Below are 20,410 nucleotides of genomic sequence, written 5' to 3' on the forward strand. Positions count from 1 at the left end.
TGAAGATTGGGAGAGGAGGTTGGTGACAATGGTGCAATGGTAGCATAGAAGTGATAATTTGGATGCTTCTATAATGGGCAGTTTCTTCTCCTACTTCTTCCTTTCAGATCCTGTAGTCCTGCCCCACAGAACTGCTCATGCTTCTCCAGTACGCCAGTCTGCATCATACTTACATGCTCTTCTTTCTGCTTGGCACGCTTTCCTTTTCTAACAAACTTCTGCTCATCCTTCAAGACCCACTTCAAATGTTCCATTCTCTGCTCTGCCCTGTATACAAAATATCAATATTGTATTCTGTTTGCTAAAGTGTTTATTTTCCCCAACCAGAGAGTGAGCCCCTTCATGGCTAAGAATGGCATTGTAATCATCACTGACTCTCCAGCAGGTAGCAAAGCATATTACCGAAGCTCCGTGATCATTTGCTGAATGAACCATGGGTAATAAAATCAGTGAGTGGCAGAAAGATTGTGGCTCTGGGCCTACATAGCCTTTGCCTGGTTGCTGTTAGAACTACATTTTCTTCTCTTTATTAATTTTATATTTTAAACTTCATCCCCAAGCTTAAACATTTCCTTCCAATAGATGATATTCTATCAGGAAGAGAAAAAAAAAAAAAAAAACCCAAAGTACAACTTTAATCCTTGAGTGAATGGGCTAAAATCAGGTTTCAATATGCTTTTTAGAATACTTCCATGTAATTAATTTAACATTGACCTGCTTATTAAGAGTCCATTATTAAGGAAACAATTGTAAAAGTCATTAAGGGCATTTCCACAGATCTTAGCTACTGACTCATCTTGCTAGTTCTCAATAAACGTGACCTGAAAATCTCTCATTCGCAGTATCAGGTAAAATGTTATTTTTCTAACCATTAGGAAACATTTACCCTTGGGCTGATTTTTATTTGTTTTTATTGTTGTTGTTAATGTGAAGAAAGTCCTATACAGGAACAGCTGTGCATATGGGTAAATGCCTGGGAATGGTTTAAAGATGCCTTTTCAAAACATCTTCCCCACACTGGTATTATGCAATGCCTCTGTCTCAACAATTAATAAGTATTTCCTTTTGAGTTAAACCACGAAGTATATAGTCACACTAGCTCATTTTGAGATAGGGCAAGACTCTTCTGGCATCAGAAACCCATATTTGGAATGTGGATATTTTGTCTTTTCTGTTTGTTATTTCATCTTATGTTTTCCTTCAGGATTTAGTAAAATTCTTTATGAAAGTATAAGCTGGCTTAGGTTAGGGGTTTTCAACTCTGCTAGGGGGCAAGGTTTAATGAGGGAGCCATTCATCCTGGATCTGAGGAAGTCGTAAAGATGCCACCAAAGTTTCAAAGGGCCCCAGAACCCTGGCAAGGTTCTGGCATGACCCTCATCCCTCGTCCTCCAACACTGACAACCTCTCCACCACAATCTGCCTAAGAGACAATCCAGGACAATCTCGCCACTCCCTTCATCCCATATACCAAACTATAAGATCATTCCTAATAGTCTAGATCTACATCCTGTTTGTTTATTCCCTATTCTGACCCCATTGCCCATTTCCCACTTCCACCCCTTTTCTGTGCTCTGTGGCCCATTATCGGCTAAAGCCCTCATATTCTCAACCTTTTCTCTTAGTGTCTCCTACACATTATTTTTTTAACTGAAACCTGGACCTCTGAGTCCTGCTTTCTTGTAGCCTGGTTGAGTGGTGCTTATTTTCTTTTCCACACCCCTTTGAGTTAAAGCAGGAAGCCTGTAATTATTCCAGGTTCCTTTAGGATAGAGTATGACTCTTGTGAGACCAGAAACATATAGCCTATATTTGGAATGTGAATTTGAATAGAATTCCGGACTTAGAGATGGGGAGATGTCTCCCTGGTTTTTATTGCTCCTATTAGACCAAGTTCTCTTCTCCCTTGGTGTGAAATTTAGACATCATTACCAGCTACTCTTTCTTATTGCAGTTATCTGCTGACTGGGTTACTTTCCACGTTCTTTGAAGATGTAAACTCCCAGCTTATCCTCACTTGTTTGTGACAACAATTTGTCTGTCACAATTCCTAGATGATCATTTCAATACTCTCTGGCATCTGAGTCCCTTGACCTCTTCTCCTATAATGATTTCATTCTCTTCCAACCTCAGCCACTCATGCTCATAGAATGAGCCATTCATAGCCTCCCCTCAACTTTGTCCTTATCAATAACTCCTCATCTTCCATAATCTCCATCTCCCATCCAAGAACTAACCAGGTCCGACCATGCTTAGCTTCTGAGCTCAGACAAGATCAAGCATGTTCAGGGTGGTATAGCCATAGATCAAAATCTCAATCTCAAGCATTCTACCCTAGGCCCACCACCTCATATCTTTCCAGCTCACTGTCCCTCACATTCTGACTTAAAAATCCTTTGACCTAACAATGAATTTGTCCTACCATCTTTTCACTGTCCTTTACATCCCGTGTATCCTTACCTCCTTATCCATCCTAGATCTTATAGTCTATCATAATCATCACTCACTTTATACAACTGTAACTCCCTGGAGCCTCTTTCATGTTTTTTTCCTTCTTTGGAAAACCCCCAATCCTAGTTATTTGCAGCCCTTTTCTTACTCTGTACCTGTTTTCTGGTTGCTGAACTTGGCTGGAGGAAAGTACCCAATCTACTGCTTGGTATCACTTTAAACTCATGAGCCCCCAAATTTAAGTGGGCCCAGCAATTCTAATTCATTCAAAGAGTTTGTGAACTCTTGCTTCACAAACATGATCTCAAACCTTCTGCTCTCTCCTCAAACTTTTGCGACTTCTTGGTTCTTTATTCTCAGCTGATGGCCTTGATTTCTTTTACACGGCGAAAATGGAAACAATCAGAGGAGACCTTCCACATGTGGTTCCCATCACTTCTTCCAAACCTGCTTGCATCTTCGCCTGTGTCCCCTCATCCATTCTGTCCTCTGAGGAACTGTCCATGGGTCTGTCCAAGGCACAGCCCTCCTGTTCTACACTAGGTCCCAGGATCTCACATCTACTCAAGGAGATCACTCTAGCAATTTTACTCTAGCCATTTTGGAGAGGCTCTCTCTTCCTGTTTGTTTGTTTTTTTTAATTTTTTTAATATTTATTTATTTATTTATTTATTTATTTATTTATTTATTTTAGATGGAATCTTGCTCTGTCACCCAGGCTGGAGTGCAGTGGCATGATCGTGGCTCACTGCAACCTCCACCTCCCGGGTTCAAGAGGTTTTCCTGCCTTAGCCTCCCGAGTAGCTGAGATTACAGGTGTGCACCACCACTCCTGGCTAATTTTTGTATTTTTAGTAGAGACGGGGTTTCACCATGTTGGCCAGGCTGGTCTCAAACTCCTGACCTCAAATGATCCACGTGCCTCGGCCTTCCAAAATGCTGGGATTACAGGCATACGTGACGACGCCCAGCCAAGGCTCTCTCTTCTTCCTGATCAATTTATGTCCATCAGTATATAAATATGCTTTATTTCTAGATTAAAATACTTTCCCTTGATCTCAAGCTTCCCTGCAGCTACCTTTGCATTTTTCTTATCTTCTTTATAACAAAACTTCTTCGAAGTATTGTTCATACTTGTAGTATCCATTTCTGCTCTCTTACTCTCTCTTCAATAACTCTAAGTAGACTTTTATCTACACCACTCCAACAAAACAACCCCGTCAGCATCTCCAGTGACTTCCACGTTGTCAAAGCGAATTGTCAGTTTTCAGTCCTTATCTCACTCGAAACAATTGATCAGTGCCTCCTTGATACATTTTCTTCATTTGATTTCTGGGATATCATCCTTTCAAGTCTGAGCACTTACAGTGTGGCCATCTCAAATAGAGATGTCTGAGTCTTCTATCAAAATCTTCGCTGACCTTATTGGGTACTTTCTCAATCTTTCTAATGGTTTCTCTTACTTGGCTTCTTAATTTTGGAGGACCCTGAGAATTCTATCCTTAGACCTGTTCTTTGTCTACACTCACTCACTAGATGACCTCATTTGGTCTAATAACTACATACTATCTAATAACTATATACTATCAGTGCTATCCACTGATATATATAGTGCAAGCCACATTGTAGATAGGTGAGTCACAGATATAATTTTGAATTTTCTAATGGCCACATTAAAAAATGAAAAGGAAACAGGTTAGATTAATTTGGTAACATATTTTATTCAGCCCAACATATTAAAAAATTAACATTTCAACATATAATCAATGTAAAATGAGTAATGAGATGTTTTTCATTTTTTAAAAATATTATTTGAATTTCAGTGTGCATTGGCATTTATAGCACATCTCAATTTGAACTAACCACGTTTTAAGTGCTCAGTAGCTGCATGTGGCTAGTGGCTACTATATTAGATAGCACAGACCTATATGCTGGACATTGGCTTTTACTGAGTGAGATAGCCAATGGAAAGGTTTTTTATATACAAAGTTTTAAATTTAAAAATATATATACAGATGGGGTCTTACTATGTTGACCAGGCTGGTCTCAAACTCCTGGCCTCAAGTGATCCTCCCATCTCAGCTTCCCAAAGTGCTGGGATTTACAGGCATAAGCCACTGTGCCCAGCCCAAATGGAAAGTGTTGGGGAGGGAAATGACATGACTACTCTTTTTTTTTTTTTTTTTTGAGATGGAGTTTCACTTTTGTTGCCCAGGCTGGAGTGCAATGGCACGATCTCGGCTCACTGCAACCTCTGCCTCCTGGGTTCAAGTGATTCTTCTGCCCAGCCTCCCAAGTAGCTGGGATTACAGGCGTGTGCCACCATGCCTGGCTAATTTTGTTTTTTTTTTTTTTTTTTTTTTTTTTTTTAGTAAAGACGGGGTTTCACCATGTTGGGCAGGCTGGTCTTGAACTCCTGACCTCAAGCGAGTCACCCGCCTCGGCCTCCCAGAATTCTGGCGTTACAGGCATGAGCCAGCATGCCCAGCCAGACTACTCATTTTTAAAAGGCCATCCTGGCTGCTCCGTTGAAAATAAACAATATGGGAGTAAGGGGGCAGCAGAGAGACCAGCTAGAAGGTTAGTATAGGTCAAAGATGAAGGAGAGAGTGGGATAGACTGGAAGAAAAGTGGTATGTTGAAGGTAGAACATGTTGAAGAATAGGATTTCCAGATGGATTGTACAGAAAGAAAGCAGTCCAGGGTGATTCCTGGATTTTTAATCTGAACCACTGGAGGAATTGGAAGAATAGAGTTGCCTTTAGGTGAGATGGGGAGGACTAAGATCAATAAATTTTGGAGAAGCAGAGATCAGTAGTTTGAATTTTGGATTTGTTAAGTTTGAGTTTTCCATTAAACAAACAGACGAAAACCACAAACAACAACAAAAAAATGAAGATAGCTTCTGATAGCGACATGTGTCATGTAGAAAAGAAAATAGCCATAGAGTGACTGAGGAGGAGTTTCTTAGACAAGCTTGTCAGTGAAAGCGTCTCTGAAGAAGGGGCATTTGAACTGAGTCCTGAATGATGAAATGAGGCCAGCCAAACAAAAATCTGGAAGAAAATCATTTTTAGTTAGAGGGTACTACAAAGATAAAAGCTTGGAGGCAGGAATATCTGAGAGACAGAAAAGCGGCCAATGTGTCTGAAGTGGGTAAGATGGAGAAGCAGATAGGGACCAGTCATACAGTGCCTTGTCAGTCACAGTGAAGGAGTTTGGATGCTATTTTATGCACTGAAGGAAGCCTTTGGGAGGTTTTAAGCTAGACGTAGCATGATCTAATTTATGTATTACAAAGAAAACTCTGGCTCCTGGATGGCGCATGGATTTGTATTATACTAATTATTATTGCTATTATTATTACAGGAGACAAAAGTAGAAGCAAGGAGAGCAATTAGAAGCTTTTACACTAACTGGGCAATACATTATGGTTCTTTCCACTACACAGCTCTTCTTCTCTTGCCTCCAAGTCTTTTCTTGATTTCAACGAATTTCTGGAGTGAGAGAATGTGTATTCTTAGTCTCTGTGCCCTCTGACATGCCCAACACTATGTCCTGCCCACAGCAGAAGGCTCAGTACTTATTTTTGAGTGAATTATATGGCTCTTCTCATCAAGGCTGAGGAGCACATTTTTAAAATATATATATTTGTATTTTTTGTACGTAGCATATTGTCTGTCCCATAGTTAAGACTCAATGAATGTCTGTTGGAATGGGGCAAGACCTCACTTCAGATAACCAGTTTACTGAGAGAGATCCTTGGATAGGCAGAGGCAGCAAAGAGGGTTTGGGCTTTGCTAGCATGGAGGGTAGGAGGAAGACAGGGAAGGTGGAGCATGTTGAGAGAAGAGAGGTGGATAAAGTCACCCAGCTTTGAGCAGGCCAAGGGTAGATTTGGTCTACATTTTAATTTAAGGCTGGCCTGGTTTCATTGATGGTGATATGATCCCTATGTGTGGGAATAGCTGAAATGGTTTGATCACCATGGGACCATAATCCATTACCCAAAGCCTTCATTAAGGAGATAATTCTGTTCAGCCTCACACATAGCCAGGCCTACAGGAATTTGCCATCCAGCACCAATACTGATGCTACAAGTCCCAGCAAACACAGGATGGCAGGCCAAATTCAAGCTTTCTGGCACTCCTTCTCTTCTGGCTGAGCCCGATGTCCTCAGGCCTAATCTCAGGCTGGCAGAGAGTTAAGTGCTGGGCTGAGTCTGTGCTTTGCTGCATGTGCTGGACTTGCATTTGATTCTGTCCAAAAGAGGTCTGTGGACCAGAGGGATGACATTTGGCACCAAGAAAGTAACCCAGGTGTCTGGCTCTTTTTCAGTCCCAAAGCCTTATTCTTTTCCCTCAAGTCTATGCAATCGTTTGGAATCCATCACTCATCATCTAGAGGTTTCAGTGCCTTTAGATTAGGGTTCTACACCCATAGCTGATGATCCACTGGACTACCACACTTGGCACCTGAACAGAGCCAACAGGACTGGTTACAAATTCGTTGTTAATTACTGTGTGTAATTACACTAGACCCAAGGTTGGAGGGAGACACCCTACTCTGTTGTTGTCTTATATACAAATTCTGTATAATTTTTTAAAAGCACACCATTTTTACTTTCTAATTAGGATATGGGGATTTGGGGCAGCAACCTTTGTTATTTAATCATGCTTTTTCTGGGGAGGGGAGGAGAGGAAAATATTTTCCTTTTTCTATCAACAATTGCTCTCTTTTCTGCATTAAGAGGGTGGAAACTTGGTTCCTCCCTCATCCCCTTTAGGCAAAGAGTCCATGGCTCAGATTCATAAAGGTTGTTGATTTTGACTTTGGGTTGCCCTACTCTGTTTTTCCCCACCTTTCATGCTAACTAACACAATACATAAGTCTTCCTAGCCAGCACTCCCTAAGGGTGGGGTAAGAAACACAGCCCATTAAAAAAAATTTTTTTAAAGCTTTGAGTAATCTCCTTTTTATATTCACCCAAATGAACCAGGTTGGTGGCATATTCTCCTTTGTTTTTACATCTGAGACGTACTTAAAGTTTAAATAGTGCCAGAATGAATCACATTGCTTGTGTTCTTATACCCAGCTGCAAATCATGCCAGGCTCAAGCCCAGGAACACAAGATTGCATGCAGGCAGAGAGGGTCACTGCTGTCTTATCTACTCCTGCTCTGCTAAAAAACTGCATTTATTTATTTATTTGTTTTTGAGATGGAGTCTTGCTCTGTTGCCCAGGCTGGAGTGGCAGTGGCATGATTTCAGCTCACTGCAACCTCTGCCTCCTGGGTTCAAGCAATTCTCCTGCCTCAGTCTCCCAAGTAGCTGGGACTACAGGGGGCCTGCCACCATGCCTGGCTAATTTTTTTGTATTTTTAGTAAAGACGGGTTTTCACCATGTTGGCCGGGCTGGTCTGGAACTCCTGACCTCAAGTGATCCACCTGCCCCGGCCTCCCAGAGTGCTGGGATTACAGGCGTGAGCCACCACACCTGACCAGAAAATTGCGTTTATTATATACTGCCCCGTCCCCATGGAGAGCTCTTGGCATTCTGATATCATTGTTGCCCATCCTTTCCTTCCCATTGAGAGAGTCAACATTTCCCCTTTCCCATCCTATTCTCATTCCTACTTCTAGCTTTACTATCTACTGTATAACCTGCTGAGCCTCAGTTTCCTCAGGAGTAAAATGGAGATAATAAGAAACACCTGCCTTGCCAATGTCACACAGCTATTGAGGATCAAATGAGATAATGGGATAGGAAAGTGCTTTATTTCTACAAATGCAAGCTATTGTCAGTATCATTTACTTAACTATTCTTCGTTAGCTAGCTACATAGTCTAGCTTACCTTGTCGTGTTCCAAATGTGGAAGGCTTGCTGTTTCTGGTAAGTTGAGGACCATTTCAAAGCCTCAAGAAAATGATTAGAAATGAACCAATGTGAGAACATTTTCTTTGTTGGGTAGTTCATCCGATTATTATGTATGTTGTTTGTCTTCTTTTCATTTGGATATAGGTTGCCTTCAGCTGCCAGTACTGTCAAATAAGAGACGATATTATAAATCCTTCGGAGATTAAGCATTTCCATCCTAATAGCTGCTGCTCAAAATTTGATTTCCCCTTGATTTTCAATAAAAGGAGGATAACAGAATATTATTCATTCTAATTATAAAGCAACGGGAATTCTAGGCATTACTTTACAAATAGCTGCTTTCATGTCAGAATAATGAGTGTTGAGAGGAAGAGCTCTGAGCCCTTTACTATATTCTTTGTTTTCATTATTTTTGTACCTGTAAGGAAGATGGACACATTGAGGGACAGAGACTCCACAGAAGTTGTCTGAGTTGTGACAGCTTCTCATCTTCTTTTTCATTTCCGCATTTAACATATTTTCTACAGGCTTTGTAAAGAAAATAACTCAGTCTATGTTTACAATTTTCACACTGGCTTTAACTTATTTTAACTTATTTTATTTTTGGTTGGTGTTCACCCTGGGTTTCTGAGGGTTTTAAGCTGTCTGCAAAAAGCTGCTATCTTTGTCTCCAAAGAATGGTTAAGCCACTTTTGTAGAATCAGAATGTTAGGTGAAGCCCATCTTTACATAGGAAAAAGCAAAAGGAACTAATATTAATTGAATGTTCACTACATGCTGGGTCTCATGCGAGGCTCTTTACACATATCATTTTACATAATCCTCATAGCAGCTCTATATTATATAATATGATCTACATTTTTTTCACAAGTAAAAAAATATTTAAAGGGAGCAAGTTACGTCATCAGAGTTTAAAGATACCTGTGCTATACCCCTATGAAAAATCTAATTCACTATGTGTTTTGGTCTATGGCATTTACATTTTTGAAACATTTTATCTTTCCTAAATTGTAGTTACTTCCCCCTACCTTGACAGATAGATATTGTATTGTAAAAATACAATAGAACAAGTATCTTTTAAAAAATATGAAAACAAAACATTTCTAGTCAATTGTTGAACTTCTTTCAAAGTTCTGGGTTAATATCAGGTAGGCCTTTTACTAATGCATTTTATTTCCTTCTGTCTGCCACCAGCTGGAGCTACTGTATAAAAGCCAACCATTTTGAGTTCAAAATATAACTCTGCAATATGAAGGTAGACTACTTTTGCTCCTAAACAATTTGAGAATAAATTGCAAGGAATTAAAGATTGAGAAATGCAATGTCATAGATGGTTAAGTAATTGCTATTGATCACTTACTAGTTATGCGATTTGGGCAAATTATTTTGACTGTGACTCCCAGTTTAGTTAGTTATGAAATGGTTGTAACTACCAATCTTGTGGGGATCACTGTAGGGAAAATTAAATGTTAAGAAATTAGTAAGGAGCCTACCACATAGTATGTACTCCACATGTGTTCATTAGTATCATTGGCAGTTATTGTTATTCATTTTGTTATCAGTATCACAGCCCCAGGGATGCGCAATTCATTGTAATTACAATTCATATTATTACTCATTATCGTGTGCCTGGCAAATGGCAAGTGCCACTTGACCTCCCATTGCTCAGTGTGTGATTTTTGGGTTTCAGTGTGGTGGACCGTAGGATGGCACCCACACAAAGAGGCATTCTGCTTGGATGTCAAAGGAAGGGAACCTGTGAGAGGCATTTTTGAGGTTGATCGGGTCATTTTGGGTCAGAGCAGTATTTCCCAATATATGTTCTGCAGGATTCTTGTCTCAATGGATCAAATAAGAATGAGAAATATACCATATATATCCCTTTTCTACTTCAGGGAGCCACAGTGCATGTAAGTATATTTAAGGCTCTGAAAAATACTGTGAGAATCAACCCTTCTTCTATTTATACCTAATCATAAATGATTTCTCCATTTTCTCCATGAAATTTAAAAAAGTTGATATGTAATATATAAATTTAGATGAATATAGGTATTCATGATTTCATATTATAGAAAAATATGTTTAGAAATATGGCTTTTAACTCAAATTTTATGTCTTTTTTCCACTCAAATTTTATGAGAAAGACATCAGTGTTTTCCTCCTTATTAGCACCACCTTTGGAGTCATATAATTTTCTGGAGCACTTACTGGCTCACTGGTTTGAGTCACAGCGGTTTTTAAATGTGTATGATTTGCCACAGTAGATTTTATTTCTAGTTATAAGTATCCATTTGTATAATACCTGAATTAAAAAATTCATCCTAGTGTATTTTTATAATTGTTATAATAAATGATCTTTAAAAGGTTTTTTTTTAAAAAAAAGCAAGTAAAATTGTGAGGTTGTAATTTCAGAAATAATTGTGAATTTTAGTTAAATTTACTGGCCTTCCATTTAATACTTTTTGTCAGGTAACCTCTACTAATTTGACACCAAAACTAGCATTTATTTGGTTAATATGTTCGCCCTAAATAATACATGGTTGATAAAGCAATTATAAGAGAGCCCAGTAATACAGGAGCTGCTATAAGAACTGGAATATATGACAATTCTTTCTTTTCTGAGGGATAATTTGAGGAAAAACCTTGTCTCATACCTATATTTACATAACCCAGTGTTGTTTGTATGTGAATGTGTATATGTGTGCTGAAATACCTGTTTACGTGCTAGAAACACCCTCGTGGTAATGGTGGCATAGTGGGTAATTGTTTTCATCAGGATTTTTCTTGAGAATAGGCTGCTAGCAAGTGCTGTATGTGACAGAAACTTTGGCCAAAAATCTGTATTTATAACTATATCAATTTCTTGTATTTTCTTGTTCATTTTAACTTGCTTTTCCCTCAGAATTTAATCAAGTCTTCAAAAAAAATTATGGCAGAGTCACTCCCATCCCTGAGACACTTGGTCAGGAGCTTTACAGAAGGTTAGATACTCCATTAAGGTTAGAATGGTGGTGGATTGGTGGTTAGACCACAGAAGAACCCCCAGGGGAAGGTAAAGGCCTGGGGATAAAGACATGGCCCTTTTTATTCTGTCATCCTTCTCTCCTTGTAATCTCAGCACTGATGAACCATTAGAATCTCCATGGAAGGTTTTAAAAAAACCACATGCTGTCACCTGAGAACATTTAAGTCAGAATGTCTGGGAGTGGACCCCAAGCATTAGTGTCTCTCAAAGTCTTCTTCAGGCTTAAAAGGGTTAAACCTTCTAGACAATCATCAGTCCTTTTGTGTCTTCCTCCTAAAAATTTGAACAGTAGTGACCTATTAGAAGTCAAGAGTTGGATCTAAACTGAGAAAGCATCTGTGCATTGTGCTCTATTTCTTCGTGTAGCTTCTCCCCACTCCCAAGTCACTCCTAATATTTCCATTATAGATTTAGACACAGAAAACCCAGATGAAGAAGCTGCATGCTCCCGATGGGATGGGATGATATTGGTAATGGGAAGTCTCATTTCTGAATTGAATTTGAGTGCTGGGAAAGCATATTGGCTAATGTTTCAGTCCTTTGGTTGAATTTGTGTCTTTGACAACAAATGCTTGTGGTTGAAGTTATACAATTCTCATCTCTTTCCATTTCCCCTCACTGGGGCAGGCTTCCTCTGTGTATTTTTTTCCTCTGATGGGAAAGAGCATCTGCAGCTACTTTTCTTCTCAGCCAATAGACTACCTTCTTGTGAGTTATAAAGAGGATAAAATGTGAATCAGAAGCCAAGACTAGAACCCTTCTCCTATGGACATGGTCTATTCAGGAGGCAATTTTAGAGATAAAAATCAGGAACACCAGTTCAATAATAATAATAATAATAATACCTTACAAGTTAAAATACCTTTTAAAACACTTTCATATTTGTCCCTTTTCTCTTGAACATTCCAAAGAGATTGACAGGACAAATACCAATCGCCTCATTTTAAGATTAAGAAACGCAGATGCTGTGAAGATAACTCAGTTCCCCATGATAACATGGACAGGGACAGAGGTTGGACTAATAACTGGTTCTTCAGTAATTACTCACCTTGAGCAGCTCTGAAGGTCATAGAGTAGACCAGTGAGTGGTTCCCAAACTTGGCTGCTTACTAGAATGGCATGGGAGGATTATAAAATAACACAATTATGCCAACTTGCCTCTGGGGCTCTAATTCAATACACCTGGGATGGGGCTCAGGGAATCTGTCATTTAAAATAATTTCTTCATAGTTGTTCTCAATTTTGACTAAATATTAGAATTACCTGGCAGGGAGGGGCTTTAGAAAATCCCACTGGAGAATCACTTGAGCCCAGGAGGTTGAGGCTGCAGTGAGCTGTGATCATGCTGCTGCACTTAGCCTGGGTGACAGAGTGAGACTCTGTTTAAAAAACAAACAACAGCAACAACAAAAAACATTTCCCAGATTGTATTCCAGACAAATTAAGTTAGAATTTCTAGTGCTGGGACCCAGGCATCAGAGGGTTTGTAAGTATCTCCAGGTGATTCCAATGTGGAACTAAGGTTGAGAAACACTGCTATAGACTAGAGCTTTACAAACTCTGTTTTTCAGAATTTCAGCACAGCAAGAAGGAAAAGACAAGTGTAGAATTGTCACATGTCTGGAGTAAGAAGACCAGGATTCAAGTCCTGGCTCTGCCTCTTGGGAATGTCACTTCATCTCTCTGAGCCTCAGTTTTTTATTTCATAAAATGAGGAAAATGAGCAGTACATACCTCTCAGGGAGGCCATGAGGGTTAGATGGGATATTGCAGGTGGAATAACCAAGCACCAGCTATTCCTGCTGTTTTCCAAAGAACTCCATTAAGATTGTGTGTGTGTGTGTGCGTGTGTGTGTGTTTCCCCCTAGATGTTCCCTTTGTGTTCAAAGTTTCCACCCTCAACCTTACACAGAGTTAGACTTGTAGGGCATGAAACAGAGCTCCAAAAGTTTCCACTAATGAAATAAGGTTTGGAAATTAAAGGAATGTCGTTAAGGCTTCTTTTTGCTGTTGCTATTGGCATGTTCAGCCCTCTGAACCTTGGAGTTATGAATCTGCCAGTTTGCTAAATGCATACTCAGAAGGGCAATTTCGTTTTCAGAATACAAGAACACTTTAGCTATTACTACTCACTCTCCCCATTGCTCCTTTCTAGCTCTTTGAGCTCCCCTGAATGTGCCCCCAAGCACCTCTTGTTTATTCCCATTCAGCAAATTAAGGAAGGTTCTAGTATGCGTTTCTTATGCAGCAAATGCTGAGTTCACTGGAACTCAGGCCTGCTGGAGAACAAATTAACCCACACTATAAACACCCACTCTCTTGCCTGACAATTTGCACTGGTTAGAACGGAATCTTCTAATATTAGGAATGGTGGTGTGAGGATCATTTCATAACCACAAACACAGCAAAAGCAATCATGAAATTATGGATGACTCATTGTCAAAAGAACACTTGGATCATTTTGAGCAACCCCCTAGGTTGATCAAATGAGGAAACTTCTGCACCAAACTCACACCGTGCCATTAGTCTTCTCTGTAATTGATTGTTATTGCCAGATTTGTCTCAACCACATCAGACCTATTTTTAAACCTCTCATAATTGCCTTCTCACTAAGTAAAATATTGTTTTTGTGAGCACCTTTCTTTTATTTCATATGTGTCTATTTGTTTCTTAAACTGGACAGTGCATTGAGGACAGAGATTATTTCTTATTTATCCTAAATAAAATAGTACCTTGTGCACAGTAGGTTCTAGTACATACATGTTAAATGTACCATAAATTGTACATTCTTTCCCAATGAAAGAGGTTGTTTCTAACAAGCTAAGGAAACTAAGATTTGCTTTGTATACCACTTTCTCTAGGGTTCCATGAACAAATAAATTTTGCCATGATATGTACACATATATATTTCAGAGAAAGAAAGGAGCGGGGAGGAAAAGGGAATGGAGAGGAGGGGAAGGGAGGAGAGAGGAACAAAAGGAAGGGTGAGAGAGAGATAATACTAAGTTCTTGATACTATTTAAGGTGTTGGGATACAAAAATGAACAAAACTGCCCAAAATACTTGCTCTCAGAGTTTCCACTCTTGCGTGTGTGTGTGTGTGTGTGTGTGTGTGTGTGTGCATGCATGTAATGAGGAAACAGACAAAAACAAAAAAGTAAGTACAATATAATAGTGTTAGATCATGATCAATGCTATAGAGAAAAATAAGTTAGAGTAAGGGAATAGAGAGTGCTGGATGGAGTGGGCTACTGGATTTTAAAATGGAGTAGACAGGGAAGGCCTCACTGTGAAGATGAAACTTGAGCAAAGACTTGAAGGAGGTGAGGCTGAGAGTCTTGAAGCTATTTGGGTGAAGAATATTCCAGGTGGGAGGAATAGGAAGTGTAAAGTCTCTGAGGTGAGACAGAAATTCAGGAGTTTCCAGGATGACGCAGGCAGTTGGCCTGGAGTGGAGCAGTGCAGGTTAGAGTGTAGGATAAGAGATCACGGGAGTGGCTGGACAGCTGAGTGGCAGTGTTGGGAGAGCTTTGGAGGGACCTGTCATTGTAAAGACCAGCCTTTACTCTGACTGAGATGGGAAATCATTGAAGAATTTGATTTGATTTAAGGTTGAAAGGGTTATTTTTGCTGCCAGGATAAAAATGGTGGGTGGGAAGGTAAAGAGGGAAACAAGAAAATCAGTTAGGAAATTATGGTAATAAGACAGGTGTCTCAGACCATGATGATAGAAGAGGAAGTAGTGTATGTTAAAGAATCTGAATAGATGTTGAAGATAGAACTAATAGAATTAACCCTCAGATTGATCATGAATCATGGGAAAGAGTGAAAAATTATCCCAAGTTGTTTGATCTGAATAGCTCAGTGGATGGATGGAGTTGCCAGTAATTGAGAAAGGGATTCCTAAAGAAGAGGTTTTGAGGTAAAGGGGAAGATGATCTATCTGTCTCTTTCTCTTTCTCTAGCTATTTATCTACTTATCTATCTATGTATCTGTCTAGCTGTCTACATACTTACCTGTCTGTGTCTGTCTATCTATCTATCTATCTATCTATCTATCTATCTATCTATCTATCTATCTATCTAATCAGATGTTTTATATATGAGGTATTAAAACTCAAGATGTTAGGTATCTGGCTGAAGATCTCATAGCTAACATGGGTGATGCTGAGTTTGAAGTGAAGTATTCCTGTATAGACTTCAAAATCCCTAGTTTCCCTACCCTACCAGACCTTTTTCATATATCATTGCTTTTAATCTTCACAACAGCTTTTATCCACATTTTAAAATTATAAAACCTAAAGTTTAGAGAGTTTACACAACTGGCCTAAGTCATCCAGCTAGTGAGACAGCAGAGATTCAAACTTGGTTTCTGACTCCAAAATTCATATTCTTTTTTTTTTTTCACTTTTATTTTAGGTTCAGGGGTACATGTGCAGGTTTGTTATATAGGTAAATTGCATGTCACAGGGATTTGGTGTGCAGATTATTTTGTCATCAAGTATAGCACCAAATAGGTAGTTTTTTATTCTTACCCTATTCCCACTCTCTACCCTCAAGTAGGCCCCAGTGTCTGTTGTTGCCTTTTTTGTGTCTATATGTACTCAAGTGTTTAGCTCCCACTTAGAAGTGAGAACATGCTATTTGATTTTCTGTTCTTGTGTTAGTTTGCTTATGATAAAGGCCTCCAGCTCCATCCATATTACACTATAAAAGACAAGATATTGTTCTTTTTATGGCTACATAGTATTCCATGGTATATATGTACCATATTTTCTTTATCCATTCTACTATTGCTGGGCATTTAGGTTTATTCCATGTCTTTGCTATTGTGAATAGTGCCGCAATGAACATATACATGCATGTGTCTTTATGGTAGAACAATTTACATTCCTTCAGGTATATAATTAATAATGGGATTTGCTGGGTCAAGTGGTAATTTTGTTTTAAGTTCTTTGAGAAATTGCCAAACTGCTTTCCATATGGCTGAACTAATTTACATTCCCACCGGCAGTGTATAAGCATTCCCTTTTCTTTACAACCTCGTCAGCATCTGTTATTTTTTGACTTTTTAATCATAGCCATTCTGACTGGGTGAGATGGTATCTCACTGTGGTTTTGAATTGCATTTCTCTAATGATTAGTGATGTTGAGCCTTTTTTCACGTGCTCGTTGTCTGCATTTATGTCTTCTTTTGAAAAGTGTCTATTCATGTTCTTTGCCCACTCTGTGGGCTTTTTGTTTGTGGGGTTGTTTTTTGCTTGTAAATTTGTTTGTGTTCCTTATAGATTCTGGACTTTATTGTCAGATGCATAGTTTGTAAATATTTTCTCCCATTCTGTAGGTTGTCTGTTTACTCTGTTGATAGTTTCTTTTGCTGTGCAGAAAGTTTTTAGTTTAATTAGGTTCCATTTGTCAATTTTTGCTTTCATTGTTATTGCTTTTGGCATTTTCTTCATGAAATCTTCGTCTGCTCCTATGTCCAGAATGGTGTTGCCTAGGTTATCTTCCAGGGTTTTTATAGTTTTGAGTTTTACATTTAAGTCTTTAATCCATCTTGAGTTTTTGTGTATGGTGTAAGGAAGGGGTCTAATTTCAAACTTCTGCATGTGACTAGCCAGTTATCACAGCACCATTTACTGAATAGGGAGTCCTTTCCCCATTACTTGTTTTTGTTGATTTTGTCAAAGATCAGATAGTTCTAGGTGTGTGGCATAGTTTATGGGCTCTCTCTTCCATTCCATTTGTCTATATGTCTGTTTTTGTACCAGTACCATGCTATTTTGGTTACTGTAGGCTTGTAGTATAATTTGAAGTTACGTAGTGTGATGCTTGTTGTTTTGTTCTTTTTGCTTAGGATTGCTTTGGTTATTTGGGCTCCTTTTTGGTTCCATATGGATTTTAGAATAGTTTTTCTCATTCTGTGAAGAATGTCATTGGTAGTTTATAGGAATAGCATTGAATCTATAAATTGCTTCGGGCAGCATGGCCATTTTTATGATATTGATTCTTCCTATCCATAAGCATGGAATGTTTTTCCATTTATTTGTATAAGCTCTCATTTCTTTGAGCAGTGTTTTGTAGTTCTCCTTGTAGAGATCTTTCACCTCCCTGGTTAGCTGTATTCCTAGGTGTTTATTCTTTTTATGCCTGTTGTGAATGGAACTGCATTCTTCATTTGGCTCTCAGTTTAGATGTTCTTGGTGTATAGGAATGCTACTGATTTTTGTACATTGATTTTGTATCCTGAAACTTTGCTGAAGTTGTTTATCAGATCTAGGAGCTTTTGGGCAGAGACTGTGAGGTTTTCTAGGTATAGAATCATATTGTCTGCAAACAGAAATAGTTTGACTTCCTCTCTTTCTATTTGGATGCCTTCTTTCTTTCTTTCTTTCTTTCTTTTTTAAAAGAGTTTCACTCTTGTTGCCCAGGCTGAAGTGCAGTGGTGCAATCTCGGCTCACTGTAACCCCCACCTCCCAGCTACAAGCGATTCTCCTGCCTCAGCCTCCCAAGTAGCTGAGATTACAGGCATGTACCACCAGGCCCAGCTAATTTTGTAAATTTTTAGTAGGGATTGGGTTTCACCATGTTGGTCAGGCTGGTCTCGAGCTCCTGACCTCAAGTGATCCACCCATCTCGGCCTCCCAAAGTGTTGGGATTACAGTTGTGAGCCACTGCGCCTGACCTGGATTCCTTTTATTTCTTTCTGTTGCCTGATTGTTCTGGTTAGGACTTCCACTACTATGTTGAATAGGAGTGATGAGAGAGGGCATCCTTGTCTTGTTCAAATTTTCAGGGGGTTTGCTTCCAGCTTTTGCCTATTCAGTATGATATTGGCTTGGATTTTTCATAGCTGACTCTTACTATTTTTATGTATGTTCCTCCAATGCTTAATTTGTTGAGGGATTTTAACATGAAGAGATGTTGAATTTTATTGAAAGCCTTTTCTGTATTTATTGAGACGATCATGTGGTTTCTGTTTTTAGTTCTGTTTATATAGTGGATCACATTTATTGATTTGCATATGTTGAACCAACCTTGCATCCCAGAGATAAGGCCTACTTGATTGTGGTGGATTAGCTTTTTGATGTGTTGCTGGGTTTGCTTTGCCAGTATTTTGTTGAGGATTTTTGCATCTATTTCCATTAAGGATATTGGCCTGAAGTTTTCCTTTTTATTTGTGTCTCTGCCAGGTTTAGGTATCAGGATGATACTGACTTCACTTAGAGAGGAGTCCCTCCTCCTCAATTTTTTGGAATAGTTTCAGTAGTAATGGTACCAGTTCTTCTTCATACATCTGGTAGAATTTGGCTGTGAATCTGGTCCTGGGCTTTTTCTGGTTGGTTGGCTTTCTTTCTACGAAACTATCCTCCCTATTATTTATGCCTTGCAAAAAGGTGGTAAAGATTAAATGTATGTAACACACCCAGCATATACAACGTCTGGTGCATAGTATATTTAAATTAAATGATAGCTATTACAGATTAATATAGATCTCATTTGTGTATATTGTGCTTCTACCTAAGGGAACTATAAATTCATTAAAATACGGGACTTAAAATAATTATTTAGTGGCCTCAAGGACATCATAAATATTTATTATTTATTGAGTATGTACAACTACTATATTTCCATAATAATTAGAAATAATAACTTTTTAAAAAACAAAGATGATAGCAACCACAAAAAACATTTATTGAGTGAATCACGTTGGGTACAAATGAGTATATTGTAAAAAGTATACCATCAACACACCGACAATCTTTATCAGTATTTCCTAGTAGAAGAAACATGAAAGTCGGAGCAGGTAGGACTAAAGAATGCTAGTGTACACAGGGCCATCAGATGCCTTTTAGTAGAAGAGGTCTAGAGCCTTGCGGAAGAGCTTCCCACCCTGTACAGAGAATGTGTTGGCTGTTCTTTGCTTTCTGAAAACTCTTGCCTATTATCACTCTGTGATTAATTCTGCACTAGGCTGTCTAGAGCTTTCACATTTGGGATCATTTTATCCCCGTCTCTCAAATAAGTTGATGGGTTCATTATGTTGCAAATATCTTATCTTACATACAAATGTAAATCTGTTGCACCCTTAACTCACAGGTCTGAGTATTTTTTCTACCACACAAAGTTTTTTGCAAAAATTAAAAAAATTGATAACATTAAATGGTTACCTGAGAAAAGAAGAAAGTCCTCAAACCCTTCACTTTAAACAACTAGAAAAATAAAACTAAAATAAACCCAAACAAGCAGATGGAAGAATATAACAAAGACAAGAGCAGAGAGCAATTAAATTAAAACCAGAAAAACAATAGAAAAAAATAAATAAAAACAAAAGCTGATTTTTTGACATTAATGACATTAGCAAAACTGACCAAAAAAAGAGATAAGCCATAAATTATTAATATCAAGAATGAAAGAGGGGGTATCATTACAGATCCCATAAACACTAAACAGATAATGAAGGAATACTAAGAACAACTCTATAGACATAGATTTGAAAACCTAGATGAAATTAAATTAAAATTATATTAGTGAAACTGAACTTTCAGTTAAAAGTTTCCAAAAAAGCAACCTTCTAGCTCAGATGGTTGCACTGGCAAATTCTACCAATTATTTGTGGAAAATTAATACCAATTCCATACAATCTCTTCCAGAAATAAGAAGAGATGAGAACACTCTCAATTTATGAGGCCAGCATTACCCTGATGCAAAACACAGCGTAAGAAAAAAAATCTTTTAAACACAACCAAATATACCTAATTAACATAAATGTAAAAATCTTCAGTAAAATATTAACCAGCTGAATTCTTAAACATATAAAAACAATAATAATACACCATGACCAAGTAGAGATTGTAGGGGGAATATAAGACTGGCTCAATACTGGAAAATTTTTCACTGTAGTACACCATATTAACAGTCTAAAGAAGAAAAATCACATGATCATATCAATTGTTGCAGGAAAAGTATTTGACAAAATTCAACATTCATTCGTGATAAAGACTCTCTGCAAACTAGAAATAAAAACTTTCTCACCCTAATAAAAGGCATACAGA

General features: G+C 38.4%; 1 long non-coding RNA gene across 2 annotated transcripts in view; it reads left to right on the top strand.

Moving 5' to 3' along the window:
• Nucleotides 1-20,410, top strand: part of LOC104008451 (uncharacterized) — a 172,188-nt gene that overhangs the window by 12,543 nt on the left and 139,235 nt on the right. The window lies entirely within an intron of this gene.

The sequence above is a fragment of the Pan troglodytes genome, chromosome 9, assembly GCF_028858775.2.
Source record: "Pan troglodytes isolate AG18354 chromosome 9, NHGRI_mPanTro3-v2.0_pri, whole genome shotgun sequence".
Classification (NCBI taxonomy): domain Eukaryota; kingdom Metazoa; phylum Chordata; class Mammalia; order Primates; family Hominidae; genus Pan; species Pan troglodytes.